This window comes from Cucurbita pepo, chromosome 11 (assembly GCF_057944985.1).
Source record: "Cucurbita pepo subsp. pepo isolate OVF chromosome 11, ASM5794498v1, whole genome shotgun sequence".
NCBI lineage: Eukaryota > Viridiplantae > Streptophyta > Magnoliopsida > Cucurbitales > Cucurbitaceae > Cucurbita > Cucurbita pepo.
This window is the reverse complement of record NC_141808.1, coordinates 11,810,400-11,826,112: the sequence shown is the minus strand read 5'-3', so window position 1 is coordinate 11,826,112 and position 15,713 is coordinate 11,810,400. Positions and strand designations below refer to the sequence as shown.

General features: G+C 41.3%; 16 non-coding genes across 16 annotated transcripts; all 16 read right to left on the bottom strand.

Annotated features, from left to right (window-relative positions):
• Window positions 1-337: 337 nt before the first annotated feature.
• On the bottom strand, window positions 338-411 carry TRNAV-AAC (transfer RNA valine (anticodon AAC)). The gene has a single exon. It is a non-coding gene; the product is annotated as a tRNA-Val (tRNA).
• Window positions 412-1,276: 865 nt separating this feature from the next.
• Window positions 1,277-1,350, bottom strand: TRNAV-AAC (transfer RNA valine (anticodon AAC)). The gene has a single exon. It is a non-coding gene; the product is annotated as a tRNA-Val (tRNA).
• An 865-nt stretch (window positions 1,351-2,215) lies between these two features.
• On the bottom strand, window positions 2,216-2,289 carry TRNAV-AAC (transfer RNA valine (anticodon AAC)). Its single transcript has one exon. It is a non-coding gene; the product is annotated as a tRNA-Val (tRNA).
• Window positions 2,290-3,154: 865 nt separating this feature from the next.
• On the bottom strand, window positions 3,155-3,228 carry TRNAV-AAC (transfer RNA valine (anticodon AAC)). Its single transcript has one exon. It is a non-coding gene; the product is annotated as a tRNA-Val (tRNA).
• Window positions 3,229-4,093: 865 nt separating this feature from the next.
• On the bottom strand, window positions 4,094-4,167 carry TRNAV-AAC (transfer RNA valine (anticodon AAC)). Its single transcript has one exon. It is a non-coding gene; the product is annotated as a tRNA-Val (tRNA).
• Window positions 4,168-5,032: 865 nt separating this feature from the next.
• On the bottom strand, window positions 5,033-5,106 carry TRNAV-AAC (transfer RNA valine (anticodon AAC)). The gene has a single exon. It is a non-coding gene; the product is annotated as a tRNA-Val (tRNA).
• An 865-nt stretch (window positions 5,107-5,971) lies between these two features.
• Window positions 5,972-6,045, bottom strand: TRNAV-AAC (transfer RNA valine (anticodon AAC)). The gene has a single exon. It is a non-coding gene; the product is annotated as a tRNA-Val (tRNA).
• Window positions 6,046-6,910: 865 nt separating this feature from the next.
• Window positions 6,911-6,984, bottom strand: TRNAV-AAC (transfer RNA valine (anticodon AAC)). Its single transcript has one exon. It is a non-coding gene; the product is annotated as a tRNA-Val (tRNA).
• Window positions 6,985-7,848: 864 nt separating this feature from the next.
• TRNAV-AAC (transfer RNA valine (anticodon AAC)) lies at window positions 7,849-7,922 on the bottom strand. Its single transcript has one exon. It is a non-coding gene; the product is annotated as a tRNA-Val (tRNA).
• Window positions 7,923-8,787: 865 nt separating this feature from the next.
• Window positions 8,788-8,861, bottom strand: TRNAV-AAC (transfer RNA valine (anticodon AAC)). The gene has a single exon. It is a non-coding gene; the product is annotated as a tRNA-Val (tRNA).
• Window positions 8,862-9,726: 865 nt separating this feature from the next.
• On the bottom strand, window positions 9,727-9,800 carry TRNAV-AAC (transfer RNA valine (anticodon AAC)). Its single transcript has one exon. It is a non-coding gene; the product is annotated as a tRNA-Val (tRNA).
• An 865-nt stretch (window positions 9,801-10,665) lies between these two features.
• On the bottom strand, window positions 10,666-10,739 carry TRNAV-AAC (transfer RNA valine (anticodon AAC)). The gene has a single exon. It is a non-coding gene; the product is annotated as a tRNA-Val (tRNA).
• An 865-nt stretch (window positions 10,740-11,604) lies between these two features.
• Window positions 11,605-11,678, bottom strand: TRNAV-AAC (transfer RNA valine (anticodon AAC)). Its single transcript has one exon. It is a non-coding gene; the product is annotated as a tRNA-Val (tRNA).
• Window positions 11,679-12,542: 864 nt separating this feature from the next.
• On the bottom strand, window positions 12,543-12,616 carry TRNAV-AAC (transfer RNA valine (anticodon AAC)). Its single transcript has one exon. It is a non-coding gene; the product is annotated as a tRNA-Val (tRNA).
• An 865-nt stretch (window positions 12,617-13,481) lies between these two features.
• TRNAV-AAC (transfer RNA valine (anticodon AAC)) lies at window positions 13,482-13,555 on the bottom strand. Its single transcript has one exon. It is a non-coding gene; the product is annotated as a tRNA-Val (tRNA).
• Window positions 13,556-14,420: 865 nt separating this feature from the next.
• TRNAV-AAC (transfer RNA valine (anticodon AAC)) lies at window positions 14,421-14,494 on the bottom strand. Its single transcript has one exon. It is a non-coding gene; the product is annotated as a tRNA-Val (tRNA).
• Between the last annotated feature and the right edge of the window lie 1,219 nt (window positions 14,495-15,713).

Sequence of the window (15,713 nt, the reverse complement as noted above, 5' to 3'; positions counted from 1 at the left end):
CTAGACCTCTGATACTAAGTTGAGTTCATAAATTTCTTGGCTAAATCCAGCATATGACGTGCTCACAATCATTCCACCCTAGTCCTTGTTGATTCGTACACGTATTTCTTGAATAAAAGTCCAAACAATTAATTACATGCTCAATGTGTGTTCGAGGGCACGGTTCTCGGGCCTATAAGCTCCAAGGCTCTTAAACTTCCACGTAGAGGTCTAAAATGAATCAATGCGTGTTCGAGGGCACGGTTCCCGGGCTTACCAAGCTCGAAGGCTCTTAAACTTTCTCGTAGAGGTCCAAAATGAATCCAGATTATTATTATAAAAATAAAAATTGCAAAGATGGCGTCGCCCAGACTTGAACTGGAGACCTTCAGTGTGTTAGACTGACGTGATAACCAACTACACCACGACACCGTTGGAAGCCTCACCAGAAGGTCAGCCAAACTATAGAGTTAAGCCCAAACTTCCTAGAGCCTAAAGAAAAGCCCGTGGAAACCTACCAGGAACTGGATGCGATGACAGCCTACAAGTAGGCTGCTTACCGAGTACTTTTTTACTCACCGCATTTTAGATTTCTTTTTCAGGTCTTCGCTAACTGTCGCTCGAGGTGGGGGAGCGTTCGAGAGCTGCATTGTCACTTGAGGGTCGTTTATGAGTGTCGACCCGGTTTGTGTACTTCGGGTCTTTTATATTTCGTTAGAAACAGTATCCCGAACTCTTTCTCCGTTTGTAACAAATTTTAACAACACTTGTTTGTGTTGCCTTTCAATTTGTTCTAGTCGAGGTGTTGTTTGATTTTAAATTGCATTATCTAAATGTTTAATTTAATTTTACTTTTAGTTTTATTTTCGTCACGGTTCGAGATTTGAAGCCTCGAAAATCACGTAACGAAAGACTCAATGACTCTTCGTCTAGCAAAAACCGTCTGTTGGACCAATCAACCTAGACCTCTGATACTAAGTTGAGTTCATAAATTTCTTGGCTAAATCCAGCATATGACGTGCTCACAATCATTCCACCCTAGTCCTTGTTGATTCGTACACGTATTTCTTGAATAAAAGTCCAAACAATTAATTACATGCTCAATGTGTGTTCGAGGGCACGGTTCTCGGGCCTATAAGCTCCAAGGCTCTTAAACTTCCACGTAGAGGTCTAAAATGAATCAATGCGTGTTCGAGGGCACGGTTCCCGGGCTTACCAAGCTCGAAGGCTCTTAAACTTTCTCGTAGAGGTCCAAAATGAATCCAGATTATTATTATAAAAATAAAAATTGCAAAGATGGCGTCGCCCAGACTTGAACTGGAGACCTTCAGTGTGTTAGACTGACGTGATAACCAACTACACCACGACACCGTTGGAAGCCTCACCAGAAGGTCAGCCAAACTATAGAGTTAAGCCCAAACTTCCTAGAGCCTAAAGAAAAGCCCGTGGAAACCTACCAGGAACTGGATGCGATGACAGCCTACAAGTAGGCTGCTTACCGAGTACTTTTTTACTCACCGCATTTTAGATTTCTTTTTCAGGTCTTCGCTAACTGTCGCTCGAGGTGGGGGAGCGTTCGAGAGCTGCATTGTCACTTGAGGGTCGTTTATGAGTGTCGACCCGGTTTGTGTACTTCGGGTCTTTTATATTTCGTTAGAAACAGTATCCCGAACTCTTTCTCCGTTTGTAACAAATTTTAACAACACTTGTTTGTGTTGCCTTTCAATTTGTTCTAGTCGAGGTGTTGTTTGATTTTAAATTGCATTATCTAAATGTTTAATTTAATTTTACTTTTAGTTTTATTTTCGTCACGGTTCGAGATTTGAAGCCTCGAAAATCACGTAACGAAAGACTCAATGACTCTTCGTCTAGCAAAAACCGTCTGTTGGACCAATCAACCTAGACCTCTGATACTAAGTTGAGTTCATAAATTTCTTGGCTAAATCCAGCATATGACGTGCTCACAATCATTCCACCCTAGTCCTTGTTGATTCGTACACGTATTTCTTGAATAAAAGTCCAAACAATTAATTACATGCTCAATGTGTGTTCGAGGGCACGGTTCTCGGGCCTATAAGCTCCAAGGCTCTTAAACTTCCACGTAGAGGTCTAAAATGAATCAATGCGTGTTCGAGGGCACGGTTCCCGGGCTTACCAAGCTCGAAGGCTCTTAAACTTTCTCGTAGAGGTCCAAAATGAATCCAGATTATTATTATAAAAATAAAAATTGCAAAGATGGCGTCGCCCAGACTTGAACTGGAGACCTTCAGTGTGTTAGACTGACGTGATAACCAACTACACCACGACACCGTTGGAAGCCTCACCAGAAGGTCAGCCAAACTATAGAGTTAAGCCCAAACTTCCTAGAGCCTAAAGAAAAGCCCGTGGAAACCTACCAGGAACTGGATGCGATGACAGCCTACAAGTAGGCTGCTTACCGAGTACTTTTTTACTCACCGCATTTTAGATTTCTTTTTCAGGTCTTCGCTAACTGTCGCTCGAGGTGGGGGAGCGTTCGAGAGCTGCATTGTCACTTGAGGGTCGTTTATGAGTGTCGACCCGGTTTGTGTACTTCGGGTCTTTTATATTTCGTTAGAAACAGTATCCCGAACTCTTTCTCCGTTTGTAACAAATTTTAACAACACTTGTTTGTGTTGCCTTTCAATTTGTTCTAGTCGAGGTGTTGTTTGATTTTAAATTGCATTATCTAAATGTTTAATTTAATTTTACTTTTAGTTTTATTTTCGTCACGGTTCGAGATTTGAAGCCTCGAAAATCACGTAACGAAAGACTCAATGACTCTTCGTCTAGCAAAAACCGTCTGTTGGACCAATCAACCTAGACCTCTGATACTAAGTTGAGTTCATAAATTTCTTGGCTAAATCCAGCATATGACGTGCTCACAATCATTCCACCCTAGTCCTTGTTGATTCGTACACGTATTTCTTGAATAAAAGTCCAAACAATTAATTACATGCTCAATGTGTGTTCGAGGGCACGGTTCTCGGGCCTATAAGCTCCAAGGCTCTTAAACTTCCACGTAGAGGTCTAAAATGAATCAATGCGTGTTCGAGGGCACGGTTCCCGGGCTTACCAAGCTCGAAGGCTCTTAAACTTTCTCGTAGAGGTCCAAAATGAATCCAGATTATTATTATAAAAATAAAAATTGCAAAGATGGCGTCGCCCAGACTTGAACTGGAGACCTTCAGTGTGTTAGACTGACGTGATAACCAACTACACCACGACACCGTTGGAAGCCTCACCAGAAGGTCAGCCAAACTATAGAGTTAAGCCCAAACTTCCTAGAGCCTAAAGAAAAGCCCGTGGAAACCTACCAGGAACTGGATGCGATGACAGCCTACAAGTAGGCTGCTTACCGAGTACTTTTTTACTCACCGCATTTTAGATTTCTTTTTCAGGTCTTCGCTAACTGTCGCTCGAGGTGGGGGAGCGTTCGAGAGCTGCATTGTCACTTGAGGGTCGTTTATGAGTGTCGACCCGGTTTGTGTACTTCGGGTCTTTTATATTTCGTTAGAAACAGTATCCCGAACTCTTTCTCCGTTTGTAACAAATTTTAACAACACTTGTTTGTGTTGCCTTTCAATTTGTTCTAGTCGAGGTGTTGTTTGATTTTAAATTGCATTATCTAAATGTTTAATTTAATTTTACTTTTAGTTTTATTTTCGTCACGGTTCGAGATTTGAAGCCTCGAAAATCACGTAACGAAAGACTCAATGACTCTTCGTCTAGCAAAAACCGTCTGTTGGACCAATCAACCTAGACCTCTGATACTAAGTTGAGTTCATAAATTTCTTGGCTAAATCCAGCATATGACGTGCTCACAATCATTCCACCCTAGTCCTTGTTGATTCGTACACGTATTTCTTGAATAAAAGTCCAAACAATTAATTACATGCTCAATGTGTGTTCGAGGGCACGGTTCTCGGGCCTATAAGCTCCAAGGCTCTTAAACTTCCACGTAGAGGTCTAAAATGAATCAATGCGTGTTCGAGGGCACGGTTCCCGGGCTTACCAAGCTCGAAGGCTCTTAAACTTTCTCGTAGAGGTCCAAAATGAATCCAGATTATTATTATAAAAATAAAAATTGCAAAGATGGCGTCGCCCAGACTTGAACTGGAGACCTTCAGTGTGTTAGACTGACGTGATAACCAACTACACCACGACACCGTTGGAAGCCTCACCAGAAGGTCAGCCAAACTATAGAGTTAAGCCCAAACTTCCTAGAGCCTAAAGAAAAGCCCGTGGAAACCTACCAGGAACTGGATGCGATGACAGCCTACAAGTAGGCTGCTTACCGAGTACTTTTTTACTCACCGCATTTTAGATTTCTTTTTCAGGTCTTCGCTAACTGTCGCTCGAGGTGGGGGAGCGTTCGAGAGCTGCATTGTCACTTGAGGGTCGTTTATGAGTGTCGACCCGGTTTGTGTACTTCGGGTCTTTTATATTTCGTTAGAAACAGTATCCCGAACTCTTTCTCCGTTTGTAACAAATTTTAACAACACTTGTTTGTGTTGCCTTTCAATTTGTTCTAGTCGAGGTGTTGTTTGATTTTAAATTGCATTATCTAAACGTTTAATTTAATTTTACTTTTAGTTTTATTTTCGTCACGGTTCGAGATTTGAAGCCTCGAAAATCACGTAACGAAAGACTCAATGACTCTTCGTCTAGCAAAAACCGTCTGTTGGACCAATCAACCTAGACCTCTGATACTAAGTTGAGTTCATAAATTTCTTGGCTAAATCCAGCATATGACGTGCTCACAATCATTCCACCCTAGTCCTTGTTGATTCGTACACGTATTTCTTGAATAAAAGTCCAAACAATTAATTACATGCTCAATGTGTGTTCGAGGGCACGGTTCTCGGGCCTATAAGCTCCAAGGCTCTTAAACTTTCACGTAGAGGTCTAAAACGAATCAATGCGTGTTCGAGGGCACGGTTCCCGGGCTTACCAAGCTCGAAGGCTCTTAAACTTTCTCGTAGAGGTCCAAAATGAATCCAGATTATTATTATAAAAATAAAAATTGCAAAGATGGCGTCGCCCAGACTTGAACTGGAGACCTTCAGTGTGTTAGACTGACGTGATAACCAACTACACCACGACACCGTTGGAAGCCTCACCAGAAGGTCAGCCAAACTATAGAGTTAAGCCCAAACTTCCTAGAGCCTAAAGAAAAGCCCGTGGAAACCTACCAGGAACTGGATGCGATGACAGCCTACAAGTAGGCTGCTTACCGAGTACTTTTTTACTCACCGCATTTTAGATTTCTTTTTCAGGACTTCGCTAACTGTCGCTCGAGGTGGGGGAGCGTTCGAGAGCTGCATTGTCACTTGAGGGTCGTTTATGAGTGTCGACCCGGTTTGTGTACTTCGGGTCTTTTATATTTCGTTAGAAACAGTATCCCGAACTCTTTCTCCGTTTGTAACAAATTTTAACAACACTTGTTTGTGTTGCCTTTCAATTTGTTCTAGTCGAGGTGTTGTTTGATTTTAAATTGCATTATCTAAACGTTTAATTTAATTTTACTTTTAGTTTTATTTTCGTCACGGTTCGAGATTTGAAGCCTCGAAAATCACGTAACGAAAGACTCAATGACTCTTCGTCTAGCAAAAACCGTCTGTTGGACCAATCAACCTAGACCTCTGATACTAAGTTGAGTTCATAAATTTCTTGGCTAAATCCAGCATATGACGTGCTCACAATCATTCCACCCTAGTCCTTGTTGATTCGTACACGTATTTCTTGAATAAAAGTCCAAACAATTAATTACATGCTCAATGTGTGTTCGAGGGCACGGTTCTCGGGCCTATAAGCTCCAAGGCTCTTAAACTTTCAAGTAGAGGTCTAAAACGAATCAATGCGTGTTCGAGGGCACGGTTCCCGGGCTTACCAAGCTCGAAGGCTCTTAAACTTTCTCGTAGAGGTCCAAAATGAATCCAGATTATTATTATAAAAATAAAAATTGCAAAGATGGCGTCGCCCAGACTTGAACTGGAGACCTTCAGTGTGTTAGACTGACGTGATAACCAACTACACCACGACACCGTTGGAAGCCTCACCAGAAGGTCAGCCAAACTATAGAGTTAAGCCCAAACTTCCTAGAGCCTAAAGAAAAGCCCGTGGAAACCTACCAGGAACTGGATGCGATGACAGCCTACAAGTAGGCTGCTTACCGAGTACTTTTTTACTCACCGCATTTTAGATTTCTTTTTCAGGACTTCGCTAACTGTCGCTCGAGGTGGGGGAGCGTTCGAGAGCTGCATTGTCACTTGAGGGTCGTTTATGAGTGTCGACCCGGTTTGTGTACTTCGGGTCTTTTATATTTCGTTAGAAACAGTATCCCGAACTCTTTCTCCGTTTGTAACAAATTTTAACAACACTTGTTTGTGTTGCCTTTCAATTTGTTCTAGTCGAGGTGTTGTTTGATTTTAAATTGCATTATCTAAACGTTTAATTTAATTTTACTTTTAGTTTTATTTTCGTCACGGTTCGAGATTTGAAGCCTCGAAAATCACGTAACGAAAGACTCAATGACTCTTCGTCTAGCAAAAACCGTCTGTTGGACCAATCAACCTAGACCTCTGATACTAAGTTGAGTTCATAAATTTCTTGGCTAAATCCAGCATATGACGTGCTCACAATCATTCCACCCTAGTCCTTGTTGATTCGTACACGTATTTCTTGAATAAAAGTCCAAACAATTAATTACATGCTCAATGTGTGTTCGAGGGCACGGTTCTCGGGCCTATAAGCTCCAAGGCTCTTAAACTTTCACGTAGAGGTCTAAAATGAATCAATGCGTGTTCGAGGGCACGGTTCCCGGGCTTACCAAGCTCGAAGGCTCTTAAACTTTCTCGTAGAGGTCCAAAATGAATCCAGATTATTATTATAAAAATAAAAATTGCAAAGATGGCGTCGCCCAGACTTGAACTGGAGACCTTCAGTGTGTTAGACTGACGTGATAACCAACTACACCACGACACCGTTGGAGCCTCACCAGAAGGTCAGCCAAACTATAGAGTTAAGCCCAAACTTCCTAGAGCCTAAAGAAAAGCCCGTGGAAACCTACCAGGAACTGGATGCGATGACAGCCTACAAGTAGGCTGCTTACCGAGTACTTTTTTACTCACCGCATTTTAGATTTCTTTTTCAGGACTTCGCTAACTATCGCTCGAGGTGGGGGAGCGTTCGAGAGCTGCATTGTCACTTGAGGGTCGTTTATGAGTGTCGACCCGGTTTGTGTACTTCGGGTCTTTTATATTTCGTTAGAAACAGTATCCCGAACTCTTTCTCCGTTTGTAACAAATTTTAACAACACTTGTTTGTGTTGCCTTTCAATTTGTTCTAGTCGAGGTGTTGTTTGATTTTAAATTGCATTATCTAAACGTTTAATTTAATTTTACTTTTAGTTTTATTTTCGTCACGGTTCGAGATTTGAAGCCTCGAAAATCACGTAACGAAAGACTCAATGACTCTTCGTCTAGCAAAAACCGTCTGTTGGACCAATCAACCTAGACCTCTGATACTAAGTTGAGTTCATAAATTTCTTGGCTAAATCCAGCATATGACGTGCTCACAATCATTCCACCCTAGTCCTTGTTGATTCGTACACGTATTTCTTGAATAAAAGTCCAAACAATTAATTACATGCTCAATGTGTGTTCGAGGGCACGGTTCTCGGGCCTATAAGCTCCAAGGCTCTTAAACTTTCACGTAGAGGTCTAAAACGAATCAATGCGTGTTCGAGGGCACGGTTCCCGGGCTTACCAAGCTCGAAGGCTCTTAAACTTTCTCGTAGAGGTCCAAAATGAATCCAGATTATTATTATAAAAATAAAAATTGCAAAGATGGCGTCGCCCAGACTTGAACTGGAGACCTTCAGTGTGTTAGACTGACGTGATAACCAACTACACCACGACACCGTTGGAAGCCTCACCAGAAGGTCAGCCAAACTATAGAGTTAAGCCCAAACTTCCTAGAGCCTAAAGAAAAGCCCGTGGAAACCTACCAGGAACTGGATGCGATGACAGCCTACAAGTAGGCTGCTTACCGAGTACTTTTTTACTCACCGCATTTTAGATTTCTTTTTCAGGACTTCGCTAACTGTCGCTCGAGGTGGGGGAGCGTTCGAGAGCTGCATTGTCACTTGAGGGTCGTTTATGAGTGTCGACCCGGTTTGTGTACTTCGGGTCTTTTATATTTCGTTAGAAACAGTATCCCGAACTCTTTCTCCGTTTGTAACAAATTTTAACAACACTTGTTTGTGTTGCCTTTCAATTTGTTCTAGTCGAGGTGTTGTTTGATTTTAAATTGCATTATCTAAACGTTTAATTTAATTTTACTTTTAGTTTTATTTTCGTCACGGTTCGAGATTTGAAGCCTCGAAAATCACGTAACGAAAGACTCAATGACTCTTCGTCTAGCAAAAACCGTCTGTTGGACCAATCAACCTAGACCTCTGATACTAAGTTGAGTTCATAAATTTCTTGGCTAAATCCAGCATATGACGTGCTCACAATCATTCCACCCTAGTCCTTGTTGATTCGTACACGTATTTCTTGAATAAAAGTCCAAACAATTAATTACATGCTCAATGTGTGTTCGAGGGCACGGTTCTCGGGCCTATAAGCTCCAAGGCTCTTAAACTTTCACGTAGAGGTCTAAAATGAATCAATGCGTGTTCGAGGGCACGGTTCCCGGGCTTACCAAGCTCGAAGGCTCTTAAACTTTCTCGTAGAGGTCCAAAATGAATCCAGATTATTATTATAAAAATAAAAATTGCAAAGATGGCGTCGCCCAGACTTGAACTGGAGACCTTCAGTGTGTTAGACTGACGTGATAACCAACTACACCACGACACCGTTGGAAGCCTCACCAGAAGGTCAGCCAAACTATAGAGTTAAGCCCAAACTTCCTAGAGCCTAAAGAAAAGCCCGTGGAAACCTACCAGGAACTGGATGCGATGACAGCCTACAAGTAGGCTGCTTACCGAGTACTTTTTTACTCACCGCATTTTAGATTTCTTTTTCAGGACTTCGCTAACTATCGCTCGAGGTGGGGGAGCGTTCGAGAGCTGCATTGTCACTTGAGGGTCGTTTATGAGTGTCGACCCGGTTTGTGTACTTCGGGTCTTTTATATTTCGTTAGAAACAGTATCCCGAACTCTTTCTCCGTTTGTAACAAATTTTAACAACACTTGTTTGTGTTGCCTTTCAATTTGTTCTAGTCGAGGTGTTGTTTGATTTTAAATTGCATTATCTAAACGTTTAATTTAATTTTACTTTTAGTTTTATTTTCGTCACGGTTCGAGATTTGAAGCCTCGAAAATCACGTAACGAAAGACTCAATGACTCTTCGTCTAGCAAAAACCGTCTGTTGGACCAATCAACCTAGACCTCTGATACTAAGTTGAGTTCATAAATTTCTTGGCTAAATCCAGCATATGACGTGCTCACAATCATTCCACCCTAGTCCTTGTTGATTCGTACACGTATTTCTTGAATAAAAGTCCAAACAATTAATTACATGCTCAATGTGTGTTCGAGGGCACGGTTCTCGGGCCTATAAGCTCCAAGGCTCTTAAACTTTCACGTAGAGGTCTAAAACGAATCAATGCGTGTTCGAGGGCACGGTTCCCGGGCTTACCAAGCTCGAAGGCTCTTAAACTTTCTCGTAGAGGTCCAAAATGAATCCAGATTATTATTATAAAAATAAAAATTGCAAAGATGGCGTCGCCCAGACTTGAACTGGAGACCTTCAGTGTGTTAGACTGACGTGATAACCAACTACACCACGACACCGTTGGAAGCCTCACCAGAAGGTCAGCCAAACTATAGAGTTAAGCCCAAACTTCCTAGAGCCTAAAGAAAAGCCCGTGGAAACCTACCAGGAACTGGATGCGATGACACTCTACAAGTAGGCTGCTTACCGAGTACTTTTTTACTCACCGCATTTTAGATTTCTTTTTCAGGACTTCGCTAACTGTCGCTCGAGGTGGGGGAGCGTTCGAGAGCTGCATTGTCACTTGAGGGTCGTTTATGAGTGTCGACCCGGTTTGTGTACTTCGGGTCTTTTATATTTCGTTAGAAACAGTATCCCGAACTCTTTCTCCGTTTGTAACAAATTTTAACAACACTTGTTTGTGTTGCCTTTCAATTTGTTCTAGTCGAGGTGTTGTTTGATTTTAAATTGCATTATCTAAACGTTTAATTTAATTTTACTTTTAGTTTTATTTTCGTCACGGTTCGAGATTTGAAGCCTCGAAAATCACGTAACGAAAGACTCAATGACTCTTCGTCTAGCAAAAACCGTCTGTTGGACCAATCAACCTAGACCTCTGATACTAAGTTGAGTTCATAAATTTCTTGGCTAAATCCAGCATATGACGTGCTCACAATCATTCCACCCTAGTCCTTGTTGATTCGTACACGTATTTCTTGAATAAAAGTCCAAACAATTAATTACATGCTCAATGTGTGTTCGAGGGCACGGTTCTCGGGCCTATAAGCTCCAAGGCTCTTAAACTTTCACGTAGAGGTCTAAAATGAATCAATGCGTGTTCGAGGGCACGGTTCCCGGGCTTACCAAGCTCGAAGGCTCTTAAACTTTCTCGTAGAGGTCCAAAATGAATCCAGATTATTATTATAAAAATAAAAATTGCAAAGATGGCGTCGCCCAGACTTGAACTGGAGACCTTCAGTGTGTTAGACTGACGTGATAACCAACTACACCACGACACCGTTGGAAGCCTCACCAGAAGGTCAGCCAAACTATAGAGTTAAGCCCAAACTTCCTAGAGCCTAAAGAAAAGCCCGTGGAAACCTACCAGGAACTGGATGCGATGACAGCCTACAAGTAGGCTGCTTACCGAGTACTTTTTTACTCACCGCATTTTAGATTTCTTTTTCAGGTCTTCGCTAACTGTCGCTCGAGGTGGGGGAGCGTTCGAGAGCTGCATTGTCACTTGAGGGTCGTTTATGAGTGTCGACCCGGTTTGTGTACTTCGGGTCTTTTATATTTCGTTAGAAACAGTATCCCGAACTCTTTCTCCGTTTGTAACAAATTTTAACAACACTTGTTTGTGTTGCCTTTCAATTTGTTCTAGTCGAGGTGTTGTTTGATTTTAAATTGCATTATCTAAATGTTTAATTTAATTTTACTTTTAGTTTTATTTTCGTCACGGTTCGAGATTTGAAGCCTCGAAAATCACGTAACGAAAGACTCAATGACTCTTCGTCTAGCAAAAACCGTCTGTTGGACCAATCAACCTAGACCTCTGATACTAAGTTGAGTTCATAAATTTCTTGGCTAAATCCAGCATATGACGTGCTCACAATCATTCCACCCTAGTCCTTGTTGATTCGTACACGTATTTCTTGAATAAAAGTCCAAACAATTAATTACATGCTCAATGTGTGTTCGAGGGCACGGTTCTCGGGCCTATAAGCTCCAAGGCTCTTAAACTTTCACGTAGAGGTCTAAAATGAATCAATGCGTGTTCGAGGGCACGGTTCCCGGGCTTACCAAGCTCGAAGGCTCTTAAACTTTCTCGTAGAGGTCCAAAATGAATCCAGATTATTATTATAAAAATAAAAATTGCAAAGATGGCGTCGCCCAGACTTGAACTGGAGACCTTCAGTGTGTTAGACTGACGTGATAACCAACTACACCACGACACCGTTGGAGCCTCACCAGAAGGTCAGCCAAACTATAGAGTTAAGCCCAAACTTCCTAGAGCCTAAAGAAAAGCCCGTGGAAACCTACCAGGAACTGGATGCGATGACAGCCTACAAGTAGGCTGCTTACCGAGTACTTTTTTACTCACCGCATTTTAGATTTCTTTTTCAGGTCTTCGCTAACTGTCGCTCGAGGTGGGGGAGCGTTCGAGAGCTGCATTGTCACTTGAGGGTCGTTTATGAGTGTCGACCCGGTTTGTGTACTTCGGGTCTTTTATATTTCGTTAGAAACAGTATCCCGAACTCTTTCTCCGTTTGTAACAAATTTTAACAACACTTGTTTGTGTTGCCTTTCAATTTGTTCTAGTCGAGGTGTTGTTTGATTTTAAATTGCATTATCTAAATGTTTAATTTAATTTTACTTTTAGTTTTATTTTCGTCACGGTTCGAGATTTGAAGCCTCGAAAATCACGTAACGAAAGACTCAATGACTCTTCGTCTAGCAAAAACCGTCTGTTGGACCAATCAACCTAGACCTCTGATACTAAGTTGAGTTCATAAATTTCTTGGCTAAATCCAGCATATGACGTGCTCACAATCATTCCACCCTAGTCCTTGTTGATTCGTACACGTATTTCTTGAATAAAAGTCCAAACAATTAATTACATGCTCAATGTGTGTTCGAGGGCACGGTTCTCGGGCCTATAAGCTCCAAGGCTCTTAAACTTTCACGTAGAGGTCTAAAATGAATCAATGCGTGTTCGAGGGCACGGTTCCCGGGCTTACCAAGCTCGAAGGCTCTTAAACTTTCTCGTAGAGGTCCAAAATGAATCCAGATTATTATTATAAAAATAAAAATTGCAAAGATGGCGTCGCCCAGACTTGAACTGGAGACCTTCAGTGTGTTAGACTGACGTGATAACCAACTACACCACGACACCGTTGGAAGCCTCACCAGAAGGTCAGCCAAACTATAGAGTTAAGCCCAAACTTCCTAGAGCCTAAAGAAAAGCCCGTGGAAACCTACCAGGAACTGGATGCGATGACAGCCTACAAGTAGGCTGCTTACCGAGTACTTTTTTACTCACCGCATTTTAGATTTCTTTTTCAGGTCTTCGCTAACTGTCGCTCGAGGTGGGGGAGCGTTCGAGAGCTGCATTGTCACTTGAGGGTCGTTTATGAGTGTCGACCCGGTTTGTGTACTTCGGGTCTTTTATATTTCGTTAGAAACAGTATCCCGAACTCTTTCTCCGTTTGTAACAAATTTTAACAACACTTGTTTGTGTTGCCTTTCAATTTGTTCTAGTCGAGGTGTTGTTTGATTTTAAATTGCATTATCTAAATGTTTAATTTAATTTTACTTTTAGTTTTATTTTCGTCACGGTTCGAGATTTGAAGCCTCGAAAATCACGTAACGAAAGACTCAATGACTCTTCGTCTAGCAAAAACCGTCTGTTGGACCAATCAACCTAGACCTCTGATACTAAGTTGAGTTCATAAATTTCTTGGCTAAATCCAGCATATGACGTGCTCACAATCATTCCACCCTAGTCCTTGTTGATTCGTACACGTATTTCTTGAATAAAAGTCCAAACAATTAATTACATGCTCAATGTGTGTTCGAGGGCACGGTTCTCGGGCCTATAAGCTCCAAGGCTCTTAAACTTTCACGTAGAGGTCTAAAATGAATCAATGCGTGTTCGAGGGCACGGTTCCCGGGCTTACCAAGCTCGAAGGCTCTTAAACTTTCTCGTAGAGGTCCAAAATGAATCCAGATTATTATTATAAAAATAAAAATTGCAAAGATGGCGTCGCCCAGACTTGAACTGGAGACCTTCAGTGTGTTAGACTGACGTGATAACCAACTACACCACGACACCGTTGGAAGCCTCACCAGAAGGTCAGCCAAACTATAGAGTTAAGCCCAAACTTCCTAGAGCCTAAAGAAAAGCCCGTGGAAACCTACCAGGAACTGGATGCGATGACAGCCTACAAGTAGGCTGCTTACCGAGTACTTTTTTACTCACCGCATTTTAGATTTCTTTTTCAGGTCTTCGCTAACTGTCGCTCGAGGTGGGGGAGCGTTCGAGAGCTGCATTGTCACTTGAGGGTCGTTTATGAGTGTCGACCCGGTTTGTGTACTTCGGGTCTTTTATATTTCGTTAGAAACAGTATCCCGAACTCTTTCTCCGTTTGTAACAAATTTTAACAACACTTGTTTGTGTTGCCTTTCAATTTGTTCTAGTCGAGGTGTTGTTTGATTTTAAATTGCATTATCTAAATGTTTAATTTAATTTTACTTTTAGTTTTATTTTCGTCACGGTTCGAGATTTGAAGCCTCGAAAATCACGTAACGAAAGACTCAATGACTCTTCGTCTAGCAAAAACCGTCTGTTGGACCAATCAACCTAGACCTCTGATACTAAGTTGAGTTCATAAATTTCTTGGCTAAATCCAGCATATGACGTGCTCACAATCATTCCACCCTAGTCCTTGTTGATTCGTACACGTATTTCTTGAATAAAAGTCCAAACAATTAATTACATGCTCAATGTGTGTTCGAGGGCACGGTTCTCGGGCCTATAAGCTCCAAGGCTCTTAAACTTTCACGTAGAGGTCTAAAATGAATCAATGCGTGTTCGAGGGCACGGTTCCCGGGCTTACCAAGCTCGAAGGCTCTTAAACTTTCTCGTAGAGGTCCAAAATGAATCCAGATTATTATTATAAAAATAAAAATTGCAAAGATGGCGTCGCCCAGACTTGAACTGGAGACCTTCAGTGTGTTAGACTGACGTGATAACCAACTACACCACGACACCGTTGGAAGCCTCACCAGAAGGTCAGCCAAACTATAGAGTTAAGCCCAAACTTCCTAGAGCCTAAAGAAAAGCCCGTGGAAACCTACCAGGAACTGGATGCGATGACAGCCTACAAGTAGGCTGCTTACCGAGTACTTTTTTACTCACCGCATTTTAGATTTCTTTTTCAGGTCTTCGCTAACTGTCGCTCGAGGTGGGGGAGCGTTCGAGAGCTGCATTGTCACTTGAGGGTCGTTTATGAGTGTCGACCCGGTTTGTGTACTTCGGGTCTTTTATATTTCGTTAGAAACAGTATCCCGAACTCTTTCTCCGTTTGTAACAAATTTTAACAACACTTGTTTGTGTTGCCTTTCAATTTGTTCTAGTCGAGGTGTTGTTTGATTTTAAATTGCATTATCTAAATGTTTAATTTAATTTTACTTTTAGTTTTATTTTCGTCACGGTTCGAGATTTGAAGCCTCGAAAATCACGTAACGAAAGACTCAATGACTCAACGAAAGACTCAAAGAATGAATCACAATGATGCCCGTAAACTTTTTAGTTCACACGCTTTTAAGAAAAGTCATCCACCAAGTACATACCTAGACGTTTCAAAACGTGCTACAAATTATTGTAAAAGGTCATTCATTGGCTCTTGTTGTTTTGGATTCTTTCCTTTGTACTAGATACGACCAAGGAGAATGGACAAGTATGTTTGTCAAAGTAAGTCGATAGTAATGTTGAATTACTAAACTATGAGTTTGTAGGGAACCGATGCAATTAAAGCTATAAAGTTGGAGTTACCTAAACCCACAAGGTTGGATGTTGATCCTCTAGCTTTTAGAAACATGAAAAACCTAAGATTGCTAATGGTTCAAAATGCAAGATTTTTCACTAATATTGAATATCAACAGAATAACTTAAAGTGGATTAAATGGCCTGGATTTGCTTAAAAATCTTTTCCATCTTTCTTTATTACAAAAGATCTTGTTGGATTAGATTTGCAACATAGCCTCATCAAAAATTTGGGGAAACAATCGAAGATAATTATATTGCTACTTTTATGATTCAAAAATTTTCATTGATTTTCTTATAATAATATTTTATCTAAATTAGATTTTTCTTTTCTAGGATTGACGATGGTTGAAGTTTGTTGATCTTAGTTACTCTAATTCATTAGAGAAAATTCGTAACTTCTCTCCAATATCGTCAAACTTTGAAGAATTGTATCTTAACAATT